The sequence below is a fragment of the Malus sylvestris genome, chromosome 15 (genome assembly GCF_916048215.2).
Source record: "Malus sylvestris chromosome 15, drMalSylv7.2, whole genome shotgun sequence".
In the NCBI taxonomy this organism is placed as follows: domain Eukaryota; kingdom Viridiplantae; phylum Streptophyta; class Magnoliopsida; order Rosales; family Rosaceae; genus Malus; species Malus sylvestris.
Window position 1 is genome coordinate 31,557,397 of NC_062274.1, and position 12,388 is coordinate 31,569,784.

At 36.0% G+C, this 12,388-nt stretch overlaps 1 long non-coding RNA gene across 1 annotated transcript; it reads right to left on the minus strand.

Moving 5' to 3' along the window:
• Positions 1-10,811: 10,811 nt before the first annotated feature.
• LOC126605053 (uncharacterized) lies at positions 10,812-11,797 on the minus strand. The gene is made up of 2 exons (XR_007616830.1): positions 11,202-11,797; positions 10,812-11,106 (listed from the first exon to the last, which is right to left on the minus strand). It is a non-coding gene; the product is annotated as an uncharacterized LOC126605053 (long non-coding RNA).
• Positions 11,798-12,388: the final 591 nt, after the last annotated feature.

Genomic DNA, 12,388 nt, shown 5'->3' on the forward strand with positions numbered 1-12,388 from the left:
GCAGCATGCAGACCCTCACAAGCAGCAGATGAAGTCTTCAGTTTTCTCAACTGGCATCTTTGGAGCAGGTGGGGAAGATATCTTCTTTCCACCTTAATTCATAATAGGCTCCATGACAGCGTTCAGACGAGCAAATGCATCCACCTCGATCCTCTTTACCTTCATTCATAATAGGCTCCACGACAGCGTTCAGGCTAAGCAATCAACGTCGTTCACGATACTCAACAGAGAAGCTCCACCCATACTAGCTTTTCCCTCATTTTTTCTCTCGGACTAGCAGGCAAAAGGCATGCATGCCCAGCATTCTAGCAGCCCATGAGACCCGCGACCTTTTCATTTCTCTCAATCGCTGGCCTAGCCTGCATCAGGACCAAGAACCCAAAGGACAAGAACCATGCGACTCACCTAGCACTGTGCCCCAACGCCTTAATCCGCGGCCCCAACCGCGCAAGCTGCCCTTGGCACTAGCTAAACCAAGTGGCCCAAGCAGTGATCCCTGCAACAACACCTCTTTGGCCTATACCGAGCTGACTCATGGCCCATGCTAACCGACATGCCGCACCACCTCGACAATTGCCTTGCGACAACACTATCCAAGAAGAAGATAAGGAAAGTTAAATTTTTCGTACTTCGGTGCGGCACGATGAAGACGAAGAAAGCAACAAAAGACGGTCCTTTGCACAAGCAAGATGTAGAAGATTGCTAGAGGAGGGGGAACAAATATCCTCTAAGCTCTCTCTCTCTCTTTCTTGTAGGGTAGAATAAATTGCTCTTCAAAGTTGATTTAATAACACACTTAAGGTGGACTTAAATAAGCTTTGAGAGAAATTTATCTCCCTTTCCTAGAAGATCTAATTTCCAAGGAAAGAGGGAATCAACATCAAAATAGGAAACAATCTTATGTTTCCTCAAGCAAGAAGATCTCTACACCTGCTGCCCTTTCCTGCGAGCAGCCCAACAGGTGTGGGGGCATTTGTGGAGCCAAAAATAATCAAGAGGCAACACGAGGATTTTTGGGTTAGAAGGACAAAATTACCCTTGAGACACATCAGGATTCCTAGTGAGCAGTGGACAATCATCCCTCAATCAAGTCAAAGGTGCTCAAAATAGGTAACAAATTCAAAGTTATTTCATCCATCCTCATCCTATATTTTCCACAAGGTAATTATTTCATAACCTTCAAAACATTCCATATAAATTGAGTTAATTGGCTAATTAATGGATTTATTCCTAATTAATCCATTAATTACCAATTAAATCATCCATTTCACACAAAAATACCCCAAAGGGCCGGCCACCTTTTCTCAAAAGGACAAACCATGCTCTATATATTGAACCCCATTTTCTCTAAAAACCTAGGACCACACTCTTGCAAAACTCCAAAAACTCTTTAAACATTTTTCTCTCTAAATTCTAACTTTGGCATCTAAGGTTCTTTGGCCAAAGCCCCCCATTCATCGTGGACGCGTGAGGCTTTTGGCCTTAACCAAAGGTGTTAACTATTTTGTAGGTGCAATTTTGTCCAAGATCAAGGAGGAAGAAATTTGCATCCACAGTTATTATTATGATTATTTTAGTTGATCAATGTGCCTTGAGAATAATATGTGCTTCGTTGGTTATTTGATATGTTACATGTTGTGGATGGCAGTATCGTGCTAAAAACATGGAATTTATATGATGAATGGAATGAGAATCTTGAACGAAATATTGGTTTGTTTTGTAGCCCTGAACTTGGTAATGTCATGCATGTCAAGTTCTAATAATTGATTACAGAATGCTATGTATTTCTGTTAGAATGCATTGGAATAAATGTCTAAATTAGTGAACGACGAACTACGAATGGCTTGATCCCTATTGAGGGTACGTAGGTAGTCTAACGAGGAGGTTAGATGTAGCCATAAGATATACGAAAAATCACTACGAAATTTGATTATGGAGTTGTAATTTGCCATATTCTGGAGGCGGAATAAGTTTGAGATACAAGTTTTGGTGACGACACGTATCGATCCTGGATGTATGTCGAGATCGGGGCGTGACAACTAATGTACGTGGATCGACCACTAGGGTGTCCCAAGCCTCCAAGAGGGAAGTTTGTCGTACATTTGGTACATCCATCTTTCCAGGCATATTCGCAGCTGGTATATGTGATCTCGTCACTCTCGCTAGATCAGAGAAAGTATTTGGCATGCTCTGAGCTACGTTATAAAGATTTAGAATGCGTTGCACTTAAATCTTAGACTGGGCATTGCGGGGATCTAAATGAAACAAATTAGGAGTCGTCCATAACAAATCGCGTCGTTCTTCGAAAACGTTGAAGTTCTTATCTTCCCCTAACTACGGGAAGATTGTCTCATAGAAGTGACAATTCACGAAATAAACGGTAAATATATCACTTGTCAAAGGTAAAAAGTATAAAATGATAGAAGGAGAATCATAACCGACATACATTCCATCGTTCTCTAAGGACCCATTTTAGTATGTAAGGGCGGTGCAATCGGCACATACACACAACCAAAAACTCGCAGATGTGATACATCGGGTTCGTATTCGGTAACTAACTGAAGGGCGTTATATGGTTGGGTTGCGACAAGCCCTAAGCAGACCAACATGGCTACATGCAATATTGGATAACCCCAAGTAGTGATCAGGAGCTTGTTATGTATGACCAACGATGGAGCAATCATTTGAAGGCGCTTAATGAATGCCTTTGCCAGACTGTTTTGGGTATGAACATGGGGTACTGGATGTTCAACTTTAATCTCAACCGACATGCAATAGACATCAAAAGTTTTCGATGCGAATGCTCCAACATTATCCAATAAAATAGATTTGATCGGATAATCAGAGTAGTGAACCTTGAGGTTAATAATCTGAGCCAACAATTTGGAGAAGGCAGCGTTTCTTGTGGACAACAAACATACATGTGACCAAAATGTGCAAGCGTTAACCAATACCATAAAGTATCTAAATGGTCTGCATGGAGGTTGAATCAGTCCACAAATATCCCCCTGAATCCTTTGTAAAAAAACAATATAAGAATTCGAAAGCTTAATGATAAGCCTTCCCATGGAGCAGGTTTGACATGCGATATTGTCCTAACTCGAACCTAAACTTCGGGTTAGAGGATGCCCATATGAAGATTTGAGAATACAGTGCATCACAATTCATCCAGGGTGTCTCAAACGATCATGCCAAAGCGTAATTTCATGCGCAATCCCTGAGGTAGGGCCGACCACATAGTGGCTTTCTATGGGCATATGGTTGTAGTATACAAACCACTCAGGATACGTTCCATCTTCTCTAGAATACACTTATGGCCATATTCATAGGAAGTGAAGTGTATAAAAATTGTTGTATTAAAAGCATCTCCCATGCAAGACATATTCTTCAACGTATATTTTAATATTTAAGTCGAGAATGGGTGGTGAGTTTGTACTCTTGGACATATATTCTTATATTTTCAGTTTTAAGATTTGATTAATTAGTTTGAAGAAGAAAATATTGGGATCATAAATCATTTTGAGTTTCAACAATTTGCGTATGTTAATTGGAGATGGTTGGAGTCAAAACTCAAATCTTACTAGTCTTTGCTATTTAATATTTATCCTTCTTTGACCGAAAACTTAACATATGAGTTTTTAAGTCTCTAGTGTACCCGATTCCTAAGTCTACGGTATATTGAAGATACTGTAATAATAAATTCAAAGGTTATAATGTAACTAAAAATCATAACAGTATTGAAAATTGTCAAAACCATCTGTTAAAAAAAAAAAAACAACTGTCAAAACCATTGAGGGAAATCCATATTTTCAAAGGCCAAAAGGCCCAATTCTTTTCTCAGCCCCAATTGTTGTTGTTTTATTTCAACAGTCTGCCCATTGCCAAACCTTCGATTGCTAGTAAGCTTTGATTAGGAGCCAAACCACTTCAACTAGCAGTGAAACGAGCTTTGATTAGACCTAACTTGAACTCAATCTCTTACCTTCGATTGCTATCACTAAATCTTAACACTATGAATGCACGGACATAACTTCTATATCAAGATTACATTTGTCATATAATCCAAAGAGGTGTCTCTATGCGATTTATAATGAGGATATAATAATAATTTTCTTCTTCCCTTCTAAATCAATTTCATTAACGTTAAAGACAATCAAACAATTTCTTAATCTAATCAAATAATTATAAGGAGCATGAAGGCAGTATATCATTAACTATGACATTTTTTGTAAGCTTTAATATGTTTCATGGTTATCAAAACACCTTAATCACTTACCTATTAGAACCAAACAATTACAGATTATATATATATATATATATATATATATATATATATATATATATAATTACAATATATAAACACACCACAATATGAATAATAAACGAAGTTGTAAATAAATCACAACAATTATCACTGACTTGATTTTGGAAGATAGAGGCTTACAATGACAATCTATTAAGACAAAAATGCGCCCTACACCAGTGCAGTAGTTCACAGAAATCTAACTTGCAAGAAACAACTATCTAATCCAAGTTCTTGAACTCGAATTTGGATTCTTGGCGAATTTATATATGTTTCTCTGTGAAAAAATGGAAGAGTGCGATGGAATTGTATTGATATGTTTCTAATATGACATTCATATTTATAATAACGTTTTACCAACAGTTATGGCTGTTTAATTCAATCTTATCCTTTTAGAAAAGATGTAACTGTTTTCTGTAAACAGTCTTATCCTTTCAGAAAAAACTGAATCTTAAAAACAAAAATGTAAAAATCGTATTTGTGTTTTTTGTCCATCCATAGATGCCCATCTTTGACATTTAAAGTATACACCCAAATCCCTCCTAAGTCCAAGGCCCAAGGTCCATGACTTCGGCCCAATTCCTTTCAAACAATAAGTGAGTGAACTCACTTATAAAGAGGGAATAGAGAGTTTATGGGCGATGTGAGACAATGGTCCCTCATAAGTTCCAACATTACCTGGAGAAGAAACCATCTTGAACTTGTAGAGATAACATGAGAATGAGGACTGAAAAAGGTGAAGGCTTTTCTATGCACCATTGGTCCTTATCCATGAACTAATGTGGAGTTCAAAGGTTGTGGTTATGATAGCGGCACTGTTCTAAAAACTCTCACCTAGCACCGCCTAGGCCCCGCCTAGGTGCTAGTCGGTTGGCCACCACTTCCTATTAATGCTTAAGTGTTTGAAAATTAAGAAAATGCGTATAGACCTACTTAGGCGCCTATCTAGATCGCAACTCTCACTTAGACAAAAAATAGATAGCTTTCCTTTTTCATTTTTTTTTAATAAATTGGAAGCGACTTGTTGAATATTTGGGTGAACACTCATTATATTATGGTTCCCATGTTTTCAATATGTTTTAATATAATCTATATATCATTCTATTTTTCAATTTATGTATCCCAATACAATTATGTATTTTTTAAATATAGGCATGCACTTATTTATACAATATATGATAAGTTTACTTATATAACAGTATGAACAGGGACATAAACCTTGTATAGTGCTCAATTCTAAGGGTGGACTTGAAAAACCAAAAACCAAAACACAAAAAATAAATAAATAAATAAAACCGTTCACCATACTAAAACCGAAATCGAAAAAATTGAATGAACCGAACCGAACCGAACCGAACAAAAAACTATTGGTTCGATTTCAATTTTAACACTTTAGAAGCCAAATTAAATATAATTAATAATTTTTATTTATTTAGGATCCCAATTCCAAGTTAACATAAACTGCATAAGACTGAACTTCTTAAAAAATCTAAAAAAGTCTAAGGGCTAGTTTGGGGTTGTTGTGCTTTTTTAAAAACTGTTTCTGTTGTGCTGTAATAATAAATAAATGTGAAATAAAGAAGTTAAGTATTTGGTAAACTATAGTTATATAAGTATTTTTAGCCAAAGAAGCAGTGTCAGATTTTTTCGTAAACTTTTATTAGAAGTACTTTAACTATATAAAATGATTGAAAATGATATAATGTTGGGTACGCTATTAGTTTTACAAGTAAACAAAGGGTGAACTACAAATGGCTATGCTAGATTAGATGTAGCCATAAAATAAGAGGAAATTATACTATGTTGTAGGACTATTTGTTTGTTTTTATTCCTCGCCACCTCTACACCAGAGCGTCACGTGTGAATCATGAACGTATGTCAAGATCAGGGCATGACATGAAAAATTCTAACGAGCCTATGACTATAATACTAAAGCCTATAGGATTACTTCCTTTACAAGAGTTCTTTATTGTCTTACTATTACTTGAGGCACAATGAATAGCTCATAGGGTCAGCCTTGGCTTGGTACAAACAAGGCCCAGGTCGAGGCTAGAAGGGGCACCAAATTTTTTATTTTTTTTATTTTTATTTTTACATATATAGGTATTTAAAAAAAAATTGGTACAGTGAGTTTGCGTGAATTTGAGACTCTGTTCATCATCGATGCTTCGAAAACTTTATAGTCTTTAATATTATGCACTTCCAAGTTTTCAAATTCCAAGCTCGAATCCTGAAGCATTTAATTTATTCAAGGATCATAACTCACAGAACCCAGAATTTAGATTTAAGCAATTTTCAAATAATTTCACAACCTAACCAAAGTACCTTCAACTTTTTGTTCCAGAATTTTGAAGCAATTTCCTTGCTTGTGGCAACGTCCCATTTGTCCACTTACCGATTCACGTCGTTCCCTATCACCACACGACGCTTGGCAGATTGCCAGACCCAAAGGTGGACGAGCCAAAACCATTTCAGAATTTCAGAGGTGGTGAGGGTTGTGACCCGTGATGCCACTATTACTATGACAAACAATCTTTAGACAAGCCAGAGTCAGACGACCCAGAGGCAGAAGGCCAGTCCCACTAAATTTTTTATTTCAATGATCACTGTTCTTTTTCACTCGGTTTTGTTTTTTATTATTTTTCGTTCAGTTTTTCTTAAATTTTTTTCAATTTAATTTTTTTTTATAAATAAGTTTTAGGTTTACTAATCAGTTTGGTTTTTAAAATTAGTTTTACTTTTGTATTAGGACCGCAAAGCAACAAAGTTCGAGTGGCGATTGGCAAGTAATTTTTATAATATATGTTGAAATTTTAATTGATATGATATCTGTTGCTATTTTTTTTTAAATGAAAGAGGCCAAATTTTTTTTTCTATCATTCTTGATTGTACTCCTGATGCGAGTCACGTAGAACAAATGACTTTAATTTTAAGATGTGTTGAGTTGTCAAGTAGATCAATAAAAATAAGAGAGTATTTTTTGGAGTTTTTAAGTGTGGAAAATACATCAAGACAAGGACTTTTTATTGAGTTGCAAGATGTACTAAAGTCTCTTGATATTCATAACAAGAGGGGACAAGGTTATGATAATCGATCTAATATGAGAGGGAAACACTAGGTGTACAAAAAAGATTGTTAGACATAAATCCTAGAGCCTTTTACATGCCACATGGTTCCCATTGTCTTAATCTAATAGTTTGTGATATGACAAGTTCGTGTCTTAAAACGAAAGCTTTTTTTGGAGCATGTAATGTATACACTGTGTTTTCCAACTCTACAAAGCGATGGAATATTTTACTTGAACATATTGATGGTTTAACTTTGAAATCATTGTCAACTACTCGATGGAAGAGTCACATTGAAAGTGTTAAAACAATTAAATCCCAAGTGTCTGGAATAGGTGCTTTGTTTAAGCTGGTGGAATTTACTAAGAATCCCTAATTGAGTACGAATCCAAGATGCTTAGCATCAGGAGAACTTTCAAATTTTGACTTTGTATTAAGTTTGGTTATTTGGTATGATATTTTGTTAAAGATTAGCATGGTGAGTACACAATTACAATCTGAAGACATGCGTCTTGATGTTGCTGTGACGGTATTGGAAGCACTTGTTATGTTTTTTGAAAACTATAAAGAAATTGATTTTGCTTATGCCATGAGTAATGCTAAAGAAATTGCACTTGATTTTGGAATTGACCCTATTTTTCAAACTAAACGTCATAGAACTAGAAAAAGACATCATGATGAAATTGATGGTAGTATGAGGGAACAATAGTCTACTGAAGAATCATTTAGAGTAGATTATTTTCTTGTTACTGTGGATATTGCTTTTTCTCAATTGAATCACAGGTTTCAACAATTGAAGGATTTTTGGACGATTAGGAGCTAAAAGAATTTTGCATGAATCTTGAAGCACATTTTAAACATGGAAATTCCATTGATATAGATGGAGCTGTCTTATGTTCTGAATTACAGATATTGCAAACGATGTTACCTGAAAAATCATTTCAATCTAATAGGCCTTGGACATCCATGGAAATAGCAAAGTTTGTCAGAGAAATTGACATGTGTCAAAATGTGTTGATTGCTTATCTGTATTATTGACTATACCTGTGACTATGGCATCAGCATAAAGAAAATTTTCAAAATTGAAATTATTGAACTCTTACTTGCGGACCACTATGACTCAAGATAGGCTAAATGAAGGAAATTTTTTGTCCTAGCTAAGAATATGTGAGAACATTTGAACACATAAGCTAACTAATAACACTTTAAAGTAAGCATGCATTCAAAAACAATTCTAAAAACCCATGACTTTCAAAGCCTAGTGAATAGTGAAACACAAGACTCTTTAACAACATTAAAAAAGAGGATTTTGAGATTCATTACCCTTGAAGCTCTTCCTTGTTTACATAAGGGATTCACCCAAGTGGAAGGCCTTCAAGTCACCTCCTAGCTCCTTAGATCTTCCTTGTGATTTTCTTCCTTTTGATACTCCTTTGCTCCTTAAGGATGTGAGGAAAGGATCTCCAAGAACACTAAAGGTTTAGTGTCTCTAATTCTCCACACCAAGGATGTAGTGTGAAGAGAAGATGGATGACTTAGAGAGATTTTTTATGCTAGTAAAAGTCTCCCTAAGTGGCCGGCCTCTATAGAGAAAAAGGAGAGAAAATGTTTCTCTTCTTTGCCTCAAGAAAACCCTAGTGAGTAAAAGTTATAAAGATGACTTTATACTCACATGTGAGTAGCAAACTATACTACCTCACATGTGAGTAGCAAACTTGCAATTAATCCAAGTTTGCTTCCACTCACCCTTATGGCCGGCCTTGACTTTGTTATTGGGCTAATTGCCCATTTTATTTTAGTTGTCATACAAGTTAAACATAATGGGCCTTGTGGACCAAAACACTTTTGGGCCCCCGAGACCCGAAACTAAATTGAAAGCTCAATACAAACCTTTCGTATAATTAATTAACTAATTAATTAATCTTGACCATTCTCAATTAAACCATTTAATTGCTTATCCATCTCATTTATATTTCTTCACATTCATCCTTACTCGGTGTACGATCCATTAGGTTCCAATTAGAGAGGCAATGAGCAATTGTTACTCTTAACAATCGATTGTGAATTGAAACTACATTTCAATTCTCCCTTTGATGAAGATTAGTGTTTGCTAATCTTCAGGGCTTTCACAAACCATGAATGACACCTAGCAGTATGTCATGGCTACCCAAGCTAAGTAGAAATGGTTAGATAACCTATCTAGTTACAATTACAATGCAATACGGTCATTCTCTAAAACAATACTTTTAATCACATTGTTTGAGTGATAGTTTGTTTCATGTCTACTATCCAATGTGATACTTCTCTATATGATTCAATTGAATATGATTTGGAACAAACTTCCAAAGTCACATTCATATGGTTTGGCCAAAGACTCCCAAATCATATCTCAGAGTATTCTCCTTCCACCATGGAAGATTAGAGATTCCTTGTTGTGCATTCATATGCCTACATGACTAGATAGCTTGACCCCAACAATGTCATGGACACCTTGATGGAATGCCTTTGACATGATCAAAGATCAAAGACCTAACCATTAGACATCTATGATGCCTCAGGTCAAAGTACTACTTTGCATATTGCAACTTACGAGTTTTAACATGACATGTATATTTGAACTCTGTTTTGATCGTTGTTAAGTGTACTTGATTACCTTTTGAGCACCTATGTGCTTGTCTTAGTGTCCAACACTAGATGACTTAAGACTAGTCATACTCACGCTTGAGTTAACATAACACATACTAACCTTAGTGGATTGTCAATGCCCAATTGGCAATCCTATGGCTATGAACGTTTTAGGAATGAACATAAGAGAAAGGTCTCGTTAATCTTACTTACTTAGATCACTTCTCTCTTAGATTAAATACAGTCCTTGGATCCCCTTATTGCTTAAACACATAATACAATAAATAGTGATTAACAATAAGATTTTCCCTTCATTAAACATATAATAGTTTAACACAATAAGTATTCCAAAAGCTATTACATCAAATGAGTGGATTTGTGGGTATACTTCCAACACTAAATGGATTAGCAATCTTATGCATTGAAAATGATGAGGTTGAAGACTTGGAATATGATGATATAATCGATGATTTTTCTTAAAAAAAATACAAGAAAACAATTAGCATTAGACTTTTATTATATGTTTGTATATTGAAAAATTGCACGTTTTTTAGCCTTCGCCCCAGGCACCAAAAAAGTCAGGACTGAACATGATAGCTCATCAAGTAGAACTCCACTTTCTCGAGTATAAGTATGTAAACTAATTAGCATTAGACTTTTAGAATTTAATTCTAGGGTTAATCTTAGTTTACTACCCTAAAGTTTCTTGGTGGTCCAACTAGTCTGGTACCTCAAGTCGTCATAATTCTGAGACACTTTCATACATCCGTTAAGTTTTATGTTAGAACCTCCATTAATTGATGACGTGACACCACATGGATAATGACTAGGCGCCATGTGTCAATATGGGCCTACGTGAGTATTAATAATTAAAAATTATATATATGAAAAAAACAATTCTTTGCAAACCCAACTAGTGATCCTCCAAGAACCAAACCAAGATTTTGAAATCCACCAACAATTCCAATTCCACCAAGAACCTCGAGTTGAAGAAGCTCAATCCCACGTCAAAACCCTTAAATTCCACCAAACCCACATCAAATTCCAAATTCGCCAGCCCATGTCCTCCAACCTTGTGTTCCTCTCCTCCAGACTCCTCGTTGTCGTTGCCGCCTTAATTAAAACCACTGAGTTAGCAAAAATAATCAAAGAAATTACAAAAAATGAAGAACTGCGAATCAAAATGGCATTATGAATAGAAATTGTACCCGAACCTAGGAGCAGTGGAGATCGGTCTCATTGTAGTGAGTGGTAGACTCTTCGACGAAGTAACGAGTCGGACTGAAATCGTTGCGTTCACGGAGGAGAAGCGATTCTTTGGAGTCGTCGAGGCCCAAACCGATGTCGAGGATCGCCCCCAATCCCAGGTTGAGATCTTGAGGGATAGAAGAGGTTGAAATACCCCTTCATTTCCTGCAATCTTCTTCCTAAACTTCAAGATCTTGTTTTTGGGGATTAGGTTTTTTGCAACGGGTGGAGATGAAGAAGGTGGAAGAGAGAGAAGGAGGGGAGTGAATGGGTGGGTGCAGAGGAGAGAAGGGAGGGAGCGGATGGGTGGATGTAGAGAGGGAGCGGATGGGTGGATGCAGAGGAGAGAAGGGAGGGAGAAGGGAGGCAGGGGTGGTGGGGTGAGTAAGAGGCGGATTGTGTTTGTAAGGATTTTTTTTTTGTTAATATTTTTTAATTTTAATTTTTTTTAATATCCACGTGGACCCATATTAACACGTGTCGTCTAGTCATTGTCCACTTGGGTGCCATGTCATCAGTTAACGGATGTTCTAATAGAAAACTTAACAGATGAATGAAAGTGTCCTAGAATTATGACTTTAGGTACCAGATTGGGACGAAAAAAACTTCATGTACCAAATATTGAAAACAAAAAAACTTCAAAGTAGTAAACTAAGATTAACCCTTAATTCTAATACTTTTATCATTTTTCTCCTTCGAAGATGTTAATTGCAGCCAATCTTATCATCATTACCCAGAGAACGAATATATTTTTATTTTGACGTTAAGAAATATTCCATTAATGATCAACAAAATGAACACAGAGACCGGCATGCGAAAACGACAGGGGCCTAAAAATACCAATCAAGTAAAATCATAGGAAAAGAAACTGGATAAAGAAAATGAGACTTTGCATGCCAAATTAACATGAAAAATGAAATTTTTTATATGTACCATTCGTGGAAACTCGTGTTAATTTACGTTGATCAAGTAGTTGTTAGTTTAGTATTCTTTTTTAATAGTGGAAAAGAATTCAAGTTTGAATCGACCAACCGTATCAGTAAAATGAAAAAGTAGTTAAGCTACGCTGGGTTGACACTTATTTTAGCTAGGTATCATTTCCTTTGTAAAAACAAAGATGAAAAAAAAAATGACTTATCGTTACTGA